This window comes from Panthera pardus, unplaced genomic scaffold (genome assembly GCF_024362965.1).
Source record: "Panthera pardus isolate Hobbes unplaced genomic scaffold, ASM2436296v1 HiC_scaffold_6, whole genome shotgun sequence".
In the NCBI taxonomy this organism is placed as follows: domain Eukaryota; kingdom Metazoa; phylum Chordata; class Mammalia; order Carnivora; family Felidae; genus Panthera; species Panthera pardus.
The window spans coordinates 45627630-45648773 of NW_026526991.1; positions in this window are offsets into that span (position 1 = coordinate 45627630).

A 21144-nucleotide genomic window follows, 5' to 3' on the forward strand; every position below is an offset into this window, starting at 1 on the left:
TTGCGTATGTGTCCCTCCCTTGAATCATTTAGACTAAATTCCAGGTTGTGTGTAAACCCCATGAGGCTGAACCAAGAACAGCTGCTGAGGAAAGAACATTTACAGAGGAGCTATAATGCAGAAAATTCACCCCCATCCCCAGTCCATCTATCAGCCCTCTCTTGGTCTCTCCATCCCCCCTACTTCTAACTCCCTCATACCCTTGCCTTCCCTCATCACCAGGCTTGGCCTCCATATTGAGCAACTAAACTCTTCTTTTACCAACATGCTTTATTGTCTTATATCCTTATATTCCTACTGCATCATCACAGAACACCACCTTTCAAGTAAACTGGAAAAATTCTCTGAGCCACCTGGATTTTGTGCATCAATACAAATTCATAGTCATTAACTTCATTCTCAGGGCTACCTATCAGTTCCTTTTCTTTTCTGGCTTCAGCTTCCTCCCATACCCTTTTATCACTGTTAGGCTTTCCTCATTCTACTTCTGGTTCTAATTTGAGTTCTTCATAATATTTCCTTATTATTCTTTAGTGTCGGTACGTCTGTACTGATCTTCCTTTTATTCCTGATATTGCTTATTATGTATTCTTTTTTTTTTCTTGGTCAGGCTCACTAGAGATTTATCAATTTTATTTATGTTTTTTCTAAGAACTGGCTTTGATTTCATTGATTTTTCTCAATTATTTTTCAGTTCTCAATTTCATTGATTTCTACTCTTTATTATTTCCTGCCTTCTGCTTGCTTGGATTTAATTTGACCTTCTTTCTCCAGTTCCTTAAGGTGGGAGCTTAGATTACTGAATTGAGATCTTTATTCTTTTTTATTACAAGTATTTATAATGGCTGTATCCACAAATTTTAACACAATGTATTTTCATTACACACACACACACACACACATTTTACATTTCCCTTGAAGCTTTCTCTTCTTTGAGCAAATGCGGTTGTTGTGGAAGGCAGAATAACATCCCTCTTCTCCTTCTCCCAGCCCTTAATTACTGGAACCTGTGAATATGGTAGGTTACACAACAAAGGGGCATTGCGGTTGCAGATGGCATTAATGTTGCTAATCATTTGACCTTTAAATAGTGAGATTATGTTGGATTATCCAGGCAGGCCCAGTGTAATCACAGGGATCCTTAAAAGTGGAAGCCAGAAGCAGAAAAGGAGATGTGACAACAAAAACAAGGTTAGAGTGATGATCCAGCATTGCTAGCTTTAAAGATATGGGAAGGGTATCGTGAACTGAGTATGCAGATGGCACCTGGAAGCTGGAAAAGGCAAGTGGGGTCCCATGTTGTGTCTTACCTATAGAACTGTAAGATAATAAATTTATTTTACTTTAAGCCATTAAATTTGTGGCAATGTGTTATAGCAGCAATATAAAACTAATAGTAACTTATAAATGTGTCATTTAATTTCCAAATATTTGAGGATTTGCCATATCTTTCTGTTTTGGATTTATAATTTAATTGTCATTACTTAAGAACGTCCTTCGTATGTTTGTTTAAATTTGTTTTAAATTGTCTTATGGTCAAGAATCTGGTCTTAGTGAACATTCTATTTATTTGAAAGGAATGTGCATTCTGTTGATGTTGGGACAAGTTTTTGTTTGTTTTTTTTTTAATAAATGTCAATTAGGTCAAGTGAATTGATAGAATTATTCAGATCTTCTCTATCTTTATATTGATTTTCTAATACTTCTATGACAAAGTCTCCAACCCCAATTGTGGATTTGTCTATTTCTCTTTTCAGCTCTATCAGTTTTTGTTTCGTCTATTTTTGAAGCTCTGTTATTAAGTGCATATACATTTACTACTGTTAGACCTTCTTGGAGAATTGACCCTCTATTATTATGTAATACCCCTCATTATTCCTGATGTCAGTCCTTGTTTTGAAGTCTACTGTGTCTGATAGTAATATAGCTATTGCAGGAGCACCTGGCTGGCTCGAGTGGAGTGTGTGACTCTTGATCTGGGGTTGTGAGTTTAAGCCCCACATTGCATGTAGAGATTACTTAAAAATAAAATCTTTAAAAAAATATCTATATAGCTGTTGTAATTCTTTTTAAACGCTGTATTGATTATTGTTTGTATGGTATATCTTTTTCTGTCTTTCTAGTTTTAATTTATGTTTATGGGTTTCTTGTAAACAGTATACGGTTGAGTCTTGTTTTTGTTTTGTTTTATTTAAATCTAGTCTGACAACCTCTGGTTTTTAATTGGTATTCCTGGTCTTAATTAAACCTACAACAGGTACTCTCAGTAAATGACTCTGCTGAGATCACTAAAACTAGGTCAACAGGTATATTCTTCCTCAACTTCCAACTCTCCTACCTAATAATAAAAGCTACAATTATTCAGCATTTTCTATGTACCATACTTCTATTTACTAATGTAAATATTTACTAATTTACTAATTTAATTCCATTAACATGTATTTACTAATTTAATTCCATTAACAATGCTATGAGGTGGGTACTATTAGTTTCTTTCCCAGTTTACAGAGAAGGAAAACCAAGATACAGAAAGGTTAAGTAACTTGACTAAGATCAGATTAAGAAACATTAGAGCCAAATTCCAAATGTAAACAGTATAGCTTTAGATAGTAATCTCACACTATATGGCCTCTCCATCTTTGAAGGAGTCTTCCACTTCAAATTCATTTTTAAATAAGATATCTTCATACATTATCTCCACTTTTTCAGTACTCAAACCACTCTATCTGTTTCCATAGCACTCCTCAGGTATAATTAAAAATGATCTCAATATTGCAAAATCCAGTAGACATGTCTTAGTTACCTGTTTGGCTCTCTCTACTGTATTTGACTTTATTAACCACTCCTATCTAAACTGGATTAGGAATCTCTTTTCACAATGCTCCCATAACGCCCTATATATATTCTTATTTTTGCAATTATATAATATATCGAAATTAAATGTTCAGGAGCTTGTCTACTTACTATCTCATAAGGCCCCTGACATCAGAGACTGTTTCTTATTTTTGTATGCCCAGTGCACACAAAATGCATACAATGTGCCTGGCACATTGTAGGCATTTAAAAATATTTAGTTAAATCAATGAATTAATGAAAACCATTTACTGATGAGTACATTATTTTTTGTCACTTCTATGCAAGCAAGCAAAAAAACCTCTCAAAGGCACAGATTTTGTGAGCTACATTATTTATTAAGATCGACTAGAAAGGAGATGAAGCTTGGCTGAAACGCAACCATTCTTCTCTTCCCCAGTGGAATCCCTTAGGATGCTGGGTGGGGGGGGTGGGGCGGGGAGAAATTAACAAGATTTGTCTTCTTTATGTCCCTATAATGCCCCCCTAGTGTGGTTTTCATTAAAAAAACAACTTCCAGGGGCACCTGGGTGGCTCAGTCCGTTGAGCTTCTGACTCTCGATTTCTTCAAGTCACGATCCCAGGGCCGTGGTATCAAGCCCTGCATCGGGCTGTGCAAGGGCTCTGTGCTGACAGCCTGGGGCCTGCTTGAGATTCTCTTTCTCTCTCCCTTTGCTCCTCTCCACCACTCACACTCTCTCTTTTTCTCTAAAAAAAAAAAATTTTTTTTTAAATTTCCGGGAAACTGTGGATGTGACAGCATTAATAACATCTTTACTGCTTATATACCTAAGGTATTCAATAAAATACTTAGTAGAATTAATAAGAGATTAGTAAAGCGGCTATGTATCAAAGCAATATACTAAATTCATTAGGTTTTTCAGTTTTCTGGCAACAAGCACCTAGAAATAATGAGAAAAATATTCCATGTTTTATTCATAATAGTGGAAAAATATAAAATGCTTAGGAAAATATTGATTAAATATATGAAATCTATAAAATTTTATTGGTAGGCATAATAAAAAAAAAGTTAGACCTGAAGATATGGGAAGACACACTACATTCTTGGATGTGAAGTTAGCATTAAAATAACATTTTCCCCAAATGTAATATAAATATCTTTAAGTAAGCTCTATACCCAACATGGACCCCGAGACTCCATGACCCCGAGATCAAGAGTTGTATGCTCTACCAACTGAGTCAGCCAGGAGTCCCAGTAATGTATTAATTAGTTGTTACCCCGATTGTGTTTATTATAGAATTGGATAAAATATGCCTAACATATGGGAAGTTAAATGCTATATTTTAAACTTATTCTGGCTTCTTAAATTTTTTTTAATGTTTTTATTTATTTTTGAGACAGAGAGAGACAGAGTATGAGCAGGGGAGGGGCAGAGAGAGAGAGGGAGACACAGAACTGAAGCAGGCTCCAGGCTCTGAGCTGTCAGCACAGAGCCTGATGCAGGGCTCGAACTCATGGGTGTGAGATCATGACCTGAGCTGAAGTCGGACACTCAACCGACTGAGCCACCCAGGCACCCCATAAACTTATTCTGGCTTCTTAAAATAAATTAGGAATCCTTCTAGTTTAAACAATAACTTTCTTTAAAAGGAACAGAATTACCTATTCTTTAGAAGTTGGGAATTCATCTGGTACTGGAGCCTTTTTCAAGTACTGAATTTTTTTTTTAAATCATCTTTACTATCTCTTTTATAAAGATTGTAATTTGTATACAGAGTGCACATATTTGGCAATTTATATTTTGCCAGAAAATTTTCCATTTCATCAAAGGCTTTCAGATTTGTTGTTATAGAATTGCTAGTCGTGTATTCTCATAATCTTTTTAATCTCTGCTGAATATGTTGTATGTCTTCTTTCTCATGTCCAATTGTGTCTATTTTTGCTCTCTCTCACTTAATCAGACCCATGAGCTTATTTGTTTTTTTCTTAATATTTTTCTAGATGAGGCGTGTGAATGATCTATTCTCTGAATTACTGCACATTTTCTTTCTTTTTTTTTTAAAGTCTATTTATTCTGAGAGAGAGAGAGAGCAGGGAAGGAGCAGAGAGAGAAGGAGATAGAATCCCAAGCAGGCTCCATGCTGTCAGTGCAGAGCCCCACACTGGGGTTCCATCTCATAAACCATGAGATCATGACCTGAGCCAAAATGAAAAGTAGGACACTTAACCAACTGAGCCACCCAGGCAGGCACCCCTGAATTACTGCACATTTTCCGTGATTGTTCTTTGGGGTGCCTGGGTGGCTCGGTTAAGCATCTGACTTCGGCTCAGGTCATGAACTAGGGTTTGTGAGTTCAAACCCTGCCTCCAGCTGCCTGCTACCAGAACAGAGCTTGTTTGAGATCCTTTGTTTCCTTCTCTCTCTGCTCCTCCCCTGCTCCCTCTCAAAAATAAATAAGCATTTAAAAAAAAGAAAAGGACTGTTCCTTCATTTGATGGGGCTAATTACATCATAGCTAAGTTAAAAATCTTGCCTTTTCCCATTGTAAAGATCCTATTCTACTGCCTTGAAGCTTCTGGAGTTAACAGTAAGTTCAATGCAAATCTGGTTCTTTTTTTCCTTTTCAGCAATTTGTTCTTTCTAAATGGTAGCAAATAATATTTTCTCTTTATTCATAGAGTTCAGGAATTTTTATCAGGTTGTGTATGTATATTTTCTTATCAATTCAGTCTACCCTGAATTCTGGGAGCCTTTTTAATTTACAAAATCAGATCTTTCAGCTCTCTTGAATGCTTCTTTTTGTCTGTCTAGAGTGCCTGTTGTTTATATGTTAGGTCTTTTGCCTTTCTGCTCTTAGTTGCTTGTTTGCCCTCTTGATTTCCATGTCTGCTTTTCCTTTGCACTTTGAGAGCATTCTTACACTTTACTTTCTAGGCCACTACAGTGACCAACCAATCTTTTTCAGTTTATCTACCAACATATTTAGTTGGAGATTTCTGTTTTATATGTTTCTAGTACTTTTTCTTTACTGCACTTGAATTTCACTAAGTAGTTTTAAAAAACAATGTGAGTTGTTCTCTTTGAAGAGATTATTTTCTGTTTATGACTCTTTTCCTGGTCTTACCTATTTGGGTGATTTTCTTCTCTTTTCTTTCTTTCTCTCTCTCTCTCTCTCTCTCTCTCTCTCTCTCTCTTTTTTAATAAGCTCTATGTGCAGTGTGGGGCTTGAACTCACAACCCAGAGATCAAGAGTCATATGCTCTACCAACTGAGCCAGCTAGGTACCCCCGGGGTGCTTTTGTTTTTCTTTCTTTTTTTCTTATTAGGGATCAGGTCTTGAAGGACTTGAAGTCTAATAAGTGGTTTTTTTGGAGGACTTGAAGTCCAATAAGTAGTTATTAGACTTGTACTGATAATGCAGAAAGCAGGCAGGTTATCACTTCTCTTCTGATTCCAAAAATGGAGACCTTATGACAAAGTAGATAAGAATGAAGACTTTGGAGCCAGATTGCCTCAGTTCAAATACAGCTCTGCTGTTTACTAATGATGTGGCCTTGGGCAAGTTACTCAAACTCTGAATTTCCTTGTTTATCCAGTGGGGAAAATAATCACAGCATTCTTGTGAGAATTATAAGGGTCTACTTTTGTGAAATACTGAGAACACTTCCTGACAAGCATATTGGCTGTTTTTAAAAATTCCTTCTGAAAATGGATGAATATGTGGTGGAACAAAAACTGTTAAAACTTTGAGCTTTCTAGCTTTCCCTCCCAATTGTTCTCCTTTTGGACTACACATTTGAATCACCAAGAAGCTTGAGAAATTTTCTCGCTGTACCCCAGACTAATTAGATGAAATTTCTCAAAAGGGGAAACAAGGCAGTGGGAATTTTTAAAACTTCCCAGGGGATTCCACTCTGTAGCCAACAATGAGAGCCATTGCCTTAAACCCTACACCAAAGGCAATCCAGTGTTTGCTTCTTGAGCTACTCTTGTATTAGTCATTGTAGATATGATTTCTTCAGACAGGTTCTTTTGCTCTGCAGAGTACAGATCTTAAAGAGAAAAAGGTCTACAGAGTGAGGCTAAACGTCAGCTTCAAGGAACTTTGGAAGAACCTAGTTATTTTCCATTACACTAAGAGAGAACCCAAAGTCTGACAAGGCAAGTCTCTCTGGGGATCAAGTCCCTGTCTGCGCCTCTAGCCTCCTTACATCATTTCCCCTCTGCTCACTAGGCTCCAGCCTAGCCAGCCACCTTTGCATTTTTTTTTTAATGTGTCAAGCTCTTCCTGTCTCAGGACTTTTCTTATACCTGGAATTGGCTATTCTTATACCAGGAATGCTCTCTACTCCCTACACTTTACCTGACCATTGCTTACTGTCACTTAGAAAAATATTTCGTGACCTTCCAATAAAATCAGTCCTTCTAGGGCCCACTATTCACCAACACTGAAGTTTCCTTCACAGAACCTACCACAATGTGTAATTATTTACTTGTGTGATTATTGGTGTAATGCCTGACTCCTAACTGGACTATAAGCTTTATGTTTATTTGGTTCTACTTCTTTATCTCAATACCTTATGGCTAATACTGTGCAATATACCCAAGAGCTCATAAATAAATATTTAATAAATCAATAAATGAAAAGTGTTAGTTCTTGGGGCGCCTGGGTGGCTCAGTTGGTTGAGCGACTGACTAGGTCATGATCTCACGGTTCATGAGTTCGAGCCCCACGTCGGGCTCTGTGCAGACAGCTCAGGGCCTGGAGACTGCTTTGAAATCTGTGTCTCCCTCTCCCTCTGCCCCTCCCACACTCACACCCTGTCTCTCTCTCTCTCTCTCTCAAAAATAAATAAATATTTAATAATGATAAAACAAAGTGTTAGTTCTTAATTTTGATCCATGATTAAAAGATTAAATTTTAGGGGTGCCTGGCTGGCTCAGTTGGAAGAATATGCAACTCTTGATCTTGGGGTCATGAGTTTGAGCCCCACTTGAATGTAGAGATTACTGGGGGAAAAAAAAAAAGCTTGAAATTTAGTCCTGAAAGGAGTTTTTGATCATCTGTTTCAAACAGTTTGTGATTTGAATGAAGAAACTGAAGTATGTAAATGACTTGCCCAAGTATGTAAATGACTTGCCTAAAATCATTCAGCTAATTAGTGAGGGAATTAGGACTCATTCTCATTTCTTCCATTTCTAACTCTGATGAACTTTCTGGTACTAAGTGATTTGCTGCTGCAGATATAAAACAAGAAGCTCAAGAAAGTAATTTATATATATGGAATGAATGAAGATTTAATACACTCATCATTCAGAAAAATAATTTTTACTGAATGATAATATAAAGTAAGTGTTAGAAGATGTTGAAAACTGAACTGAGTGTTAGTTTTCAAATGAAAGAAGTGAATAAATAAAGACTTAGTTAAATCATTGTGAAAGGTTGTTTGCAATCCTTAGTCCAGATTAGATTACTATTTGGAATGTGTCCAGATTCTCAGAAAAGTGTGGCATCAACCAATAAAAAAGCAACCACTCATTAAACTCCTATACCTTGGCTAAGTGATTTGCATACACAAACCCCAAATAGCTCCAACTTTGCAAAGTAGATATTATTATTCACAGATGAGAAAATGAGACTCATTATCACATAGTTCACAAATGGTTAACACTGACACCACATTGGTCCCACCTGACATGTAAAGAGCTTGGAAGTCATCACTTCCAACCTCCCAACAAGAAAAAAGCTGAACAAATTGAAAATCAACAACTTTTCTCAGATCTAGCAGAGAACTGAAGTCACAGGGCAAACTGCTGCCCTAAAAACTGAGAGACAGACAAATGGATACAGAGAATCACAGTTGACAGGGAGCAGAAGCCCAGGAGCAAAAACCAGCAGCTAGAGCCAGTACCAGTGAGAAAACTTTAAACTACAACTAAAAAGATTGTTGGAAACTCATTGCCGACTCACTTGAGAGTTTAAAACACCTAAGAGGCCCAGGATTAGGAAGGCCCTTACACTTTCCTAAATTTTACCATGAAGAGCTATACCAAATTTTCGCTGTAAGGAGCAGAGAAAAATCCCTTGAGGGGCAGGAGGACAGTAATCATTTTTAGAGTGCTAAAGAGCTCTCAGTTCTCCTTCACAAAGTGGTCCTTCAAGGAAAACTGTTTTACTGAAGCCTAACTGACTGGGGTTTTCCCAAAGCCTAACCCACCTGGGGGAAGGGAAATACCCAACTCCAGCCTCCTCTAGCCTTTGACAAGGGGGAAAGGAAATAACCAACTCAAGCTCACCAGAAGATGGAGACTGAATTATAGGATTATATAACACTTCTCCCACACTTTGCCACCTCATCAAGAGGCCTTCTGAATAATAATAACTGGAGATTAAGGCTAAAAGAACTGCAAGACTCAGACTCTATTCTTAAATTCCTATTCTAGGAATACCCAAAGACAATAGGGGAGACAAAAACAAGGACCCTAGGGGAAATTTTAGTCTCCGACACCACAGCAAGCATTAAACATAGCCCAACTCCTAGCAGGTAAACATAAAAACTCACACCAAAGGCCCATACCTGGTATCTCATGTGAGCTTTCAACAAAAAATTACAAGGCATGCTAACAGGTAAAAACCAACCTTAAGAGACAGCAAGCATCAGAACCAGATTCAGACATGGCAAAGATTTTGGAATTATGAGACAAGGAATTTATTTTTTATTTTTTTAAGTTTATTTATTTTTGAGAGAAAGAGAGAGAGAGTGAATGGAGGAGGAGTAGAGACGGAGAATCCCAAGCAGGCCCTGCACTGTCAGCAGGGATTCTGACTCAGGGTTTGTACTCAGGAACTGTGAGCTCATGACCTCAGCCAAAATCAAGAGTCAGACACTTAACTGACTGACCCAGCCAGGCTCCACAAGACAAGGAATTTAAAATCAACTGATTAATATACTAAGTGCTTTAAAGAAAAAAGTGGACAATGTGGAAAATGTTGATGAGTTATATAAGCAGAGGGATGGAAATCCTAATAAAGAGTCAAAAGGAAAGGCTAGAAATAAAAAACACATAACAGAAATGAAGAACGCTTTTGATGGACTCATCAATAGACTGGAACCTGGGTGAGGGAAGAATTAGTAAGCTTGAAGATACGTGAGGCAAAAACTGATAGAATTGCAAGGAGAAATAGATATGTCCACTATTAGAGTTTGAGACTTCAGTAACTATCAGTAATTGACAGATGCAACAAGCAAAAAATCAGGAAGGATAGAGTAGAATTGAAGAGGGCTATCAATCAACTGGATGTAATTGACATTTATAGAATACTTCATCCAACAACAGCAAAATACACATTCTTCTTAAGTTCACATGAAACATGCACCAAGATAGACCACGTTCTGAGCCATAAAACACACCTTAACAAATTTAAAAGAATAGACATCATACAAAGTTTGCCCTTAGACCACAAGGTAATTAGAAATCAATAACAAAGATAGCTCGAAAATCCCAACATATTTGGAGATCAAACAATATACTTCTAAATAATACATGAGTCAGTGAATAAGTCTCAAAAGGAATTAAAAAATATTTTAAGGAGTGCCTGGTTGGCTCAGTCAGTAGAGCATGCAAGTCTTGATCTCAGAGTCATCAGTTCAAGCCCCACGTTAGGTATAGAACTTACTTCACAATAATAAAAATAATTTTAAAAATGTTTTATAATAAGTAAAAATTGAAATACAACCTGTCCAAAGTTGTGGGTTGCAGTGAAAGTAGTGTTTAGAGGGACATTTATAACATTGAAATGCATTTTTTTTTTTCAACATTTTTTATTTATTTTTGGGACAGAGAGAGACAGAGCATGAAGGGGGGAGGGGCAGAGAGAGAGGGAGACACAGAATCGGAAACAGGCTCCAGGCTCCGAGCCATCAGCCCAGAGCCTGACGCGGGGCTCGAACTCACGGACCGCGAGATCGTGACCTGGCTGAAGTCGGACGCTTAACCGACTGCGCCACCCAGGCGCCCCTTGCATTTTTCTTTTTAAGTAGGCTTTACATCCAGTGTGGGGCCCAATGTGGGGCTTGAACTCAAGACCCTGAAACCAAGACCTGAGCGGAAATCAAGAGTCGGACATTTAACTGAGCCACCCAGGAATCCCTGCAATGCATTTTAGGGGGGAAAAAAGGTCAATCGTCTGAGCTTTCAATTTAGGAAAGCTAGAAAAAGAAGAGCAAATTAAATCCAAAGCAAATTAAACCAGAGGAAAGGAAATACTAAAAATTAGAACAGAAATTAATGAATTTGAAAACAAAAACAACAGAGAAAATTAACAAAAAGTTGGTCCTTTGAAAGATCAGTAAAACTGAAAAACCCCTAGTCAAGCTAACCAAGAAGAAAGGATAGAAATTAAAAAGAAAAAAAGAGGAGATACAAATTACCAATATCACAGAGGAAAGAGGTATCGTCACTACCAATCTCATGCACGCTAAAAGGATAATAAAGGAATATTATAAACAACTATTCCCACAAAGTTGATAACTTAGATAAAGTCAACCAATTCCTTGAAAGACGCAATAAACTAAAACTCACACAAAAAGAAATATCTGTCTAGGCCTATGTATTAAAGAAACTGAATTGGTAATTAATAACTTTCCAAGACAGAAAGCACCAAACCCAGATGGTTTCACTGGTGAATTTATCAACCAATTAAGGAACAAATTTAAGGAACCAGTTCTCTACAATGATGTAAAAAGTAGAAGCAAAGGGAACACCTCCTAACCTACTCTATAAGGCCAACATTACTTAATACCAAATCAGAGACATTATCAAGAAAGGAAAACTATGGACTGATGTCTTTCATGAGCATAGTTTCTGTGGGTCAGGAATTCAGGAGCATCTTAGCTGGGTGGTTCTGGCTTAGAAACCCTCATGAAGCGGCAGTCAAGAATTTGGCCAAGTAGAAGACTTGACAGGAGGATTTATATCACATGGTGCTGGTTGTTGACAGAAGGCCTCATTTTCTCCCCATGTGGGCCTCTCCACTGGTTGGTTAACTGTTTTCCTGACATGGAGGCTGGCTTTCCCCAGAATGAATGATCCAAAAGAAAGCAAGGTAGAAGCTGTAATGTCTTTTATGACCTCGCTTCAGAAGTCATATACATCATTTCCTCAATATCCTATTGGTTGCACAGACTAGCTCTCTTCAGTATGGAAAGAGACTAAACCAAGAGCCATCTTAGAGGTTGTTTATGACAACATACAATGGAATCCTTTTAGCAATGAGAAGAAATCACTAACACATACAACCATTTAGATGAAGCTCAGATATTATAATGAAAAAAAATGCCAGACACTAAAGAGTATGTACTGTACTCTATTTATATGATGTTCTAGAACAGACAAAACTAATCTATAGTTATTACCTCTGGGAAGGGGAGTGATTGACAGGAAATAACCAAGGGAATTTCTAGGGTGATAGAAATGTTCTGTATCTTGATAGGGTGTGCCTCACATGGGCGTATCGTTTGTCAGAGTTGTACAATTAAAAATACTTGTGTATTTCAATGTAGAAACATTTACCTCAAAAAATAGTCCCATAAGAAAATCAAGTGAGAATTGGGAATGAGTATACATGAATGTAGTATACATGGAACAAGAATGGCAGAATATTAATTATCGAAGCTGAGTGATAGATATTTCAGGGCTCATTATATTATTCTGTCTACTTTGTATGTGTTTCATCGTTACAAAATAAGTTTAAAAACTAAAGCCAAACTGTTTTGTGTAAAAGTTTATATTTCCTTTTGTTCTAAAATGCGAATTAAAGGGGTGCCTGGGTAGCTCAGTTGGTTAGACATCTGACTTTGGCTCAGGTCATGATCTCATGGCTTGTGAGTTTGAGCCCCGTGCCGGGCTCTGTGCTGACAGCTCAGAGCCTGGAGCCTGCTTCAGATTCTGTGTCTCCCTCTGTCTCTGCTCCTGCCCTGCTCATGCGCGCGCTCTCTCTCAAAAATGAATAAACATTTAACATAAAAATATATTTAAAAAATAAAAATAAATAAAATGCTAATTATAAGAGCATTTGTATCTTGTGAAGGCTGCATTTTGAATTGCATACCAACAAAGTCAGAGCACCTTAGTAACCCTGATTACGATTAGGTCACAAAAATCTGGTGGTGGAAGATGGGTAGTGAGAAAATCTTCCAGGAGCACATTTTTACCTGCTTTGTTAATTATGTAAAAATTGGTGAAACTCATTAAGCTCTTAGGGGAAGTAGGCCAGCAAACATGACATAAAGATAGCTAAGACCATGCTTCCTTTTCTCTTTTTTTAATTTTTAAAAAATGTTTATTTATTTTTGAGACAGAGAGACAGAGCATGAACGGGGGAGGGTCAGAAAGAGAGGGAGACACAGAATCTGAAGCAGGTTTCAGGCTTTGAGCTGTCAGTACAGAGCCTGACATGGGGCTCGAACTCACGGACCATGAGGTCATGACCTGAGCTGAAGTCAGATGCTTAACCGACCGAACCACCCAGGTGCCCCAAGACCATGCTTCGTTTTAAGCCAATTTTTTCCCTTCTTCCACCCAAGGGAGGCTGAGCAGGGACAATGGTGATCTCAACATTTAGAGAGCACCTACTACTTGTAATATTTCCTGTTTCTTTCCTCAAAGGCTTTAAGCGTATTTGGCTGTGGGTATGGGGATATGAATTAAGTGGAAGAGTACAGGAATTTGTCAAGTGGACACAGAGATCATTTTACCATACTCCTATCACTTGAGGATCTAATTTTTAACATGAAAGTACATACGTCTACTTACAGATGCCAGTGAACTTCTGCCAGAATCCTCAAGTATGGAATAATGTGGAGATATGGGAAAGCATAGGATATATTCTAGGACTAGGAATAGTCTAGATGGCCTAGATACATGAAGGCCATGTTTGTAGGGGAATAACTATTGATAAGGCCAAAGAGCCTAGGGATCCTTATGCCTAATAGTAGGCACCCATTCTTCTCACTAGGAGAAAAATGGTACCAAAAGCTTAAGAATGAGGTTTTGGTTAAAATAGCGAAGTGTGAAAAAGAATATCTTTCTTGGGGCACCTGGGTGGCTCAGTTGGTTAAGCATCTGACTCTTAATTTTGGCTCAGGTCATGATCTCACAGTTTGTGAGTTAGAGCCCCGAGTTGGGCTCCGCACTGCTTGGGATTCTCTCTCTCCCTCTCTCTGCACCCCTCCTCTGCACATGTACGTGTGCATGCTCTCTCTCTCAAAATAAATAAATAAACTTAAAAAAATAGTATCTTTCTTATCTCTGGCGAAGTGAATTATATGGCACAGTTCATTTATATAATATTAGGAGTTATCTTTTTCATAGAATAATAGCAATAATAATAAATATAAAAGAGCAGAACTACCTTGCAGTTGCATGGCACTATAAACATGTCACATAGTAATGATAACACTGACTGCTTAATATATACTAGAGACTGTGCTAAATATGTTAGATGACTTAACTTACTTGATTCTCACAGCAACTTCATGCACTAGGTGCTGTTGGTAGCCTCATTTTATGGATGAGGAACTTGAGATACAGAGGTCATGCAGCTACTGAGCAGAAGAACTAGGATTTGAATCCAGGGGACTGTTCTAGCTCCAGAGACTGTTGCTGCATTATTGCTGCATGTTCTATTAGTTTTCTGTGGCTGCTGAAACAAATTATCATAAACTTAACGGCTTAAAACAATACAAATTTATTGCCTCAGTGCTCTGTAGGGCAGAAGTCCTAAAATTAAGGTGTCAGCAGGGTTGCGTTCCTTTCTGGAGGTTCCAGGAAAGAACATGTTTCCTTGCCTTTTCCAGCTTCTACAGGCTCCCCACATTCCTTGACTTATAGCCTCCTTCCTCAATCTTCAAAACCAGGATCTCTCTGACTCTTCTTCTGTTGTCACATCTCTCTTTGACCACAGCCAGGAAAGGGTCTGTACTTTTAAGGGTTCATGTGATTCAATTGGACCCATTTGGACAATCCAGGATAATCTCTCCATCTCAAGGTTCTTAATCTTGAACACATCTGCAAGTCCTTTGTCATGTAAATAGGTTCTGAGGATTGGAACATGGACATCTTCTAGGGACTATTATTCTGCCTCCCCCACGTTTTCTCCAAAGGCTTTTCACATATATCACTCATGTGATATCAACAATATGGCGGAATAGAAAATATTCATATAAGGTCATGTGGGTAGCTCAGTTGGCTAGGTGTCTGACTTGATTTTGGTTCAGGTCATGGTCCCAGGGTCATGAAATTGAGCCCCACATCGGGCTCTGTGCTGAGTGTGGAGACTGCTTGAGATTCTCTCTCTGTCCCTCTACCACTCTCCCCGGCTTGTGCTCTCTCTCTAGTGAAATAAGTAAATCAATAAATAATGTTTCTCTAAAACAAATAAATAAATAAGTAGATAGATAAATAAATGCATATCAATCTCATTTTTCCATATAGAGAGACGAATATTGTTTTTTGTCCCAAGATCGTACAGCTAGTATTAGGGTCCTTTATGAATGGGTCGCAATCTACCTCTTTGGCTTCATTGCCTTCCACCTAATCTCTAGTCTCAGTGAACTTTTTTTCCCCCCCTCAAAAAGTCATACCCCTTCAAAACTCAGTCTTTAAATGTGTTGTTATACTCTCTGGAGGGAGCATCTTGATTTGCCAAGCCACCAAGACGACACGCAGCCGTCCATGGAGAACTTAACAACTTATGGCACATTTCCTGGGCTCCTCAGCCAGATCAGCGTTATAAAGTGAGGCCAGAGAGGAGAAAGCTTCAGCAAGTAATGAAGAGTTTCTTTTCATTTTTTTTTTAAGTTTCTTTCTTTATTTTGAGAGAGAGAGCTTGTGAATGTATGTGACCAGGGGAGGGGCAGAGAGAGGGGGAGTGAGAGAATCCCAAGCAGGCTCCGAGCTGTCAGTGCAGAGCCCAATGTGGGGCTCGAACTCACGAAACTGTGAGATCATGACCTGAGCTGAAATCAAGAGTCAGACACTTAAACCGACTGAGCCACCCAGGCACCCCCAAAGAGTTTCTTTAAAGTGAGTGGTAGCTGGACTGTGAATCCCACTTGGGGAGAAGACTTAAAGTGTACCTTTGGTGAGTGTTTCCTTTAGTTGGCACAGAGAGGACTAGTGCCCGAGTCATGCCTAAGAAAGTTAAAGCTGTGGGCGCCTGGGTGGCTCAGTTGGTAAAGCCCCACACTGGGCTCCGTCAGTGCGGGGACTGCTTGGGATTCTCTCTCCCTGTCTCTCTCTGTCCCTCCCCTCCCTCACTCCTCAAAATAAATGAATAAACATTTTTTTTTTAAAGGAAAGTTAAAGCCGACTATATCATCCTGGGGGCTGACTCTTGCCAGGGATTCCAAAAGGCAAGCAAATGCTTGACTGTGTTTGATGCTAAAGCCAGAGAGAGCCTGCTGCCCTGAAACTGGCCAGCAATTCCAGGCATGGTAAAAGCAAGACAGTTTTCCCAAGCAGCTTATGTAGGTCATCTGGCAAAACCCTATCATGAGGTTCTTGAATCCAGTCCAATAGGGGTGCCCGACAAGTGGGAATATCTCAGCAGAAAGAGCATGATGGCCAGGAGCTGAGGAAGTAAGAGTGGTAGAGTGTTAGAATAATGGCCCCCAGGGCATCACACCTCTCTATCATCTTTCTCCTCTACAGTGTAACTAATCCTTCCATGGGGCTGTGGGGTACATTTCCCCACCCCTTGAATTGTCCTGGCCTTTGGACTTTTTTGACTAATGACTAGCAGAAATGACATCATGAGACTTTTGAGGCCAGGCTTTAAGAGAACTTGCAGCTGCTACTTGTGCTTTCTTGGAACACTTGTGTCATCAGTGTAAAGAAACGCATACTGGAGGATGACAGACAGGTCACGTACAGAAGCCCAGCCAAGAGGCAAGTGCCATCCAGTGCCAGACATACAAATGAGGCCTTCCTGACTAGTACCTCAGCCTGTCAACTCTCTGCAAACCTGAGTGAGCCCAGCTGACATGTGGAACAGAATTTTCCGGCTGATCCTAACCCAAATTGCCAGCCACAAAACTAAATGCAAATAAATGGTTTTTGCTTTAACCCACTAGGTTTGGGATGGTTTGCATTAATAGATAACTGCTGCAGGCAGCCACTTGAACCAGAGATGCATCTGCTGCTTCAAGAACTGTCAAAAAGGGGCTCAGCAGGCAACCTCCAGATAGCCGACAAAACACCCCCCAAGCTAGCACCAGCCTTAATCTTCTATCTACCAAAATCATCCAATAACACCAGCTTAAGCCATCTGCCGTGCCTAGACAACCAAACTATCTTTACACACATCTCTTCTTCCTGCCTCTATCTCCCTTCCTACTTCCACACCAGTGCCTTAATCCGTTCAGACTCCTGTGAGAAAATAGCACTAGTCCCATTCATGAGCCTCCCCTCTCATGACCTAATCACTTCCCAAAGACTTCACCTCCTAATGCCATCACAGTGGAGGTTAAGATTTCGATATGTGAATTTGGGGGACATACAAATATGCAGCCCATAACGAACAGTATCAGCAAACCTTCAATTTTGTCATTAGTCTCAGTTCAGCATTTAAAATAGCCATACCTGGCTTAAAAAACAAAAGCAAAAAAAAAAAAAAATCTAATTTGACTTAGTCTTCTCAGCTTGGACCTGCTTCAAGCTAGAAGCCTGCTGTGGGAAAGGGGGACACAGTTCTCTATTCTCTCACAGCTCACCTACCTACTTCCCCACTAGTTTCTAAGAATAAGAGAAATGTCAAGGGTTTTCCAGAGTTTTTATAGAAGGTTATGGGAAGTTTTAAGGGGCACCAAAAGGCAAAAATAAAATCACTTAAAAAAAAAATCATAGTAGACACATTGTATTTGATATTTGTTCATGGTGGTTAGTTACACACATTTGTCTCCCCCACTCTTATCAGATGGGCACCGTTCTTGTCTTACTCTTCTTTGATTCACCAACTTCAAACACAGTTCCTAAAGCATAGAGGTACCAAATGAATGTTTGTTTGACTGGAAGCTAAAACCCAGGTTTCCCTACATTGGGATTAAACCCTCTATCACTGCTCAGGTGAGACAGGACATGAAATAGTGAGAAATATAAAACAGAATGGTATGCCTGGGACCAGACCCCTCAACAATCGTTCTTTCCTCTACACCAAGATACACTCACAAAAGGATTTAGGTATTTTCTTTCCTTCTTTTTAAAGCAATAATCATCAAATAGAACATTCCATTTACTGTGATATTTATTTCATCTTTTTATTGAAATAATAAATGCATATAAACGTTTAGCTCGACACATTTCCACAAATGGATCACACTCATATAGACAAAACCCAGATCAAGAAACATGTTTTAGCACCTCAGAAGCTCCTCTCTTGAAACTTCCATTCATTCTCTATCCTCCAGGGAACCACTATCCCTGACCTCCTATAGCACAAATGAGTTTTATACATTTTTGTTCTTAATATAAATGAAATCCAAGTATGTATTTTTTAAACTTACTTTAGAGAGAACGAGCAAGTTGGGGTGAGGGGCAGAAGAGAGAGAGAGAGAGCAGGCTCCATGCTCAGTACAGAGCCTAACGTGGGGGTTGATCCCATGACCCTGGGATCAGGACCTGAGCTGAAATCAAGAGTCAGACACTCAACCAACTGAGCCAGCCAGGTGCCCCGAATCACAGTATACATTTTTTTGTAAGTCTAATTTCTTTTGCTCAACTCATCTATACTCAGTGCAGGTGTAGCAGGTGTAGGCTGTTCATTTTCATTGTTTTTTTTCTTAATGTTTATTTATTTTTTGAGAGAGAGAGAGAGAGCGAGAGAGAGAGAGAGCGCACAAGCAGGGGAGGGGCAGAGAGAGAGGGAGACACAGAATCCAAAGTAGGCTCTAGGTTCTGAGCTGCCCGCACAGAGCCCGACATGGGGCTTGAACTCACAAACCATGATGTCATGACCTGAGCTGAAGTCGGACGCTCGACCGACTGAGCCATAGGAGCCCCTTTTCATTCTCATTGTTATACAGCATCTCCATCCTGTGACCATTCCACAGTATATTAATCTGAGGTATGGCTGATGGGCATTTGGTAGTTTCCAGTTTGACCATTATGAAGGGAACTGGTATGAACATTTCTCTTGAGTATATGGCTAGGCATGGAATTAATGGGTCAAATTATGTATGTTCAACTTTAGTAGACACTGCTGAGTACTTACTTTCACAACATGGTTACACCAAATTTATATTCCCTCCAGCCCTGTAAGAGTTGCAGCTATACTACATCTCCTTTAACATTTATTTTGTCATTTTTCATTTCAGCCATTTTGAGAGGCTGAGTGCCAGTGTCGGCTGTTCATTCTCATTGTTATAAACCATTTGCATCCTGTGACCATTCCACACTATAGTTTTTTTCCCTCCTCCCACCATCCAGTGTCGTTTTAATTTGCATTTTTCTGATGACCTAAAGAGGCACATACGCATATGTCTATTGTCCATGTGGATACTCTCTTTTATGGAGATGCTGTTCAGGTCTTTTGCCTATACTTTATTTCTATACTTCATATTTCCATTTTCTATTTCCATTTTTCTTTTAAAAACTGATTTGCAGGTAATTGTTTTACATTCTAAATATGAACCTTTTGTTGGATACACATGGGCTGCTTTTCACTCTTACTAGTGTCTTGATGAACAGAAACAGTTAATTTTAATATAGTCCAACTTTCTTTGTGGTTAGCACTTTTGTGTCCTATTTGAGAAATCATGATCCATGCTCCAGGGTCACAAAGTTCTTCTGTTTTTCTCAACACCTTTATTTAATCTTTCTCAGATCTGTAATACATCTGGAAGTGATTTTTTCTTTTTTTTTTTTTTAACATTTATTCATTTTTGAGACAGAGAGAGACACAGCATGAATGGGGGAGGGTCAGAGAGAGGGAGACACAGAATCCGAAACAGGCTCCAGGCTCTGAGCTGTCAGCACAGAGCCCGACGCAGGGCTCGAACTCACGGACCGCGAGATCATGACCTGAGCCGAAGTCGGACGCCCAACCGACTGAGCCACCCAGGCGCCCCTGGAAGTGATTTTCTATATGATATGAAGAAGGGGTCAAGATACTTTGTTTTCTTCATATGGATATTAAATAACCCAGCACCATTTACTGAAAAACCATCATGTCCCCTCTGTACTGTATTGTGATAAATCAGGTGGCCATTTGCCTATTCCATCTCCCCCTTTAACAAAAAATACTTTATTAGTTAATCACAAAAACAGGAATACTCATTGTAGAGGATATAAAAAACATAGTTAAAATAAAGACAGTGTTAAAACTCTAATAATCCCACTTCCCAGGCATCATTAACAGTAAGGATGCATATACATCTTGACATTTTTTTGATGGCTATATAGCTATGGATATTTTTAAACCAAAATGAAACCATACTGCCAATTCTGGCTTTTAGACTACTTTTTACTTAATAGCCAATACAAATAACCCAAAACCCCCCAATAAGGAATTATAGATGGTGCTCTCTAAGCTGGAATATTTCCTGGCCATCAGAAACATATTCACATAATTTTTAATAGCAAGGCAGTGTTTACATTTTAGTGTTAAGTGATGATACCAGGCTGTGAAATTGTATAGTGTGACCACAATTATGTAAAAAAACCCAAAAAACAAACAATCACACTCAGAATAAAGATGGGAAGAGCGCACATACTAAAATATTGTGCTTGCCTCTGGGCAAGATGTGAAATAAATCTTTTTTCCTTTCTACACCTTTTTCCTATTTTCTAAATTTTATATAATGGATATATTGCTTTAAAATCAAGAAAAAGGTTATTTCATTTATTTTTTTTAAGTTTATTTATTTTGAGAGTGCATGCACACATGCATGGGAGGAGCAGAGAGAATGAGAATGAATCCCAAGCAGGTTTCGTGCTGTCAGCATGGAGCTCCACACAAGGCTTGATCTCACCTGAGATCATGACCTGAGCTGAAATCAAGAGTCAGATACTCAACTGGCTGAGCCACCCAGGCACCCCTATGCATGCTAGTTCTTAGCAATGAGAAGACTAGTAGTTTGAAGAAGGTTAAGTATTAATATAACGACTCAATAAATGTTTATTGTGTGATAACTGTTGTAGTTAAGTGTAGAATGTGTATGGGCATATCTAATTCAGCCTAGGAAGACTGTTAGAGGAAGTGCCACTAAGCCAGTTTTTGAAGGATCTATAAGGGAAGAGAGAGGGAAGAAATTCCAAGTAGAAAAGACAG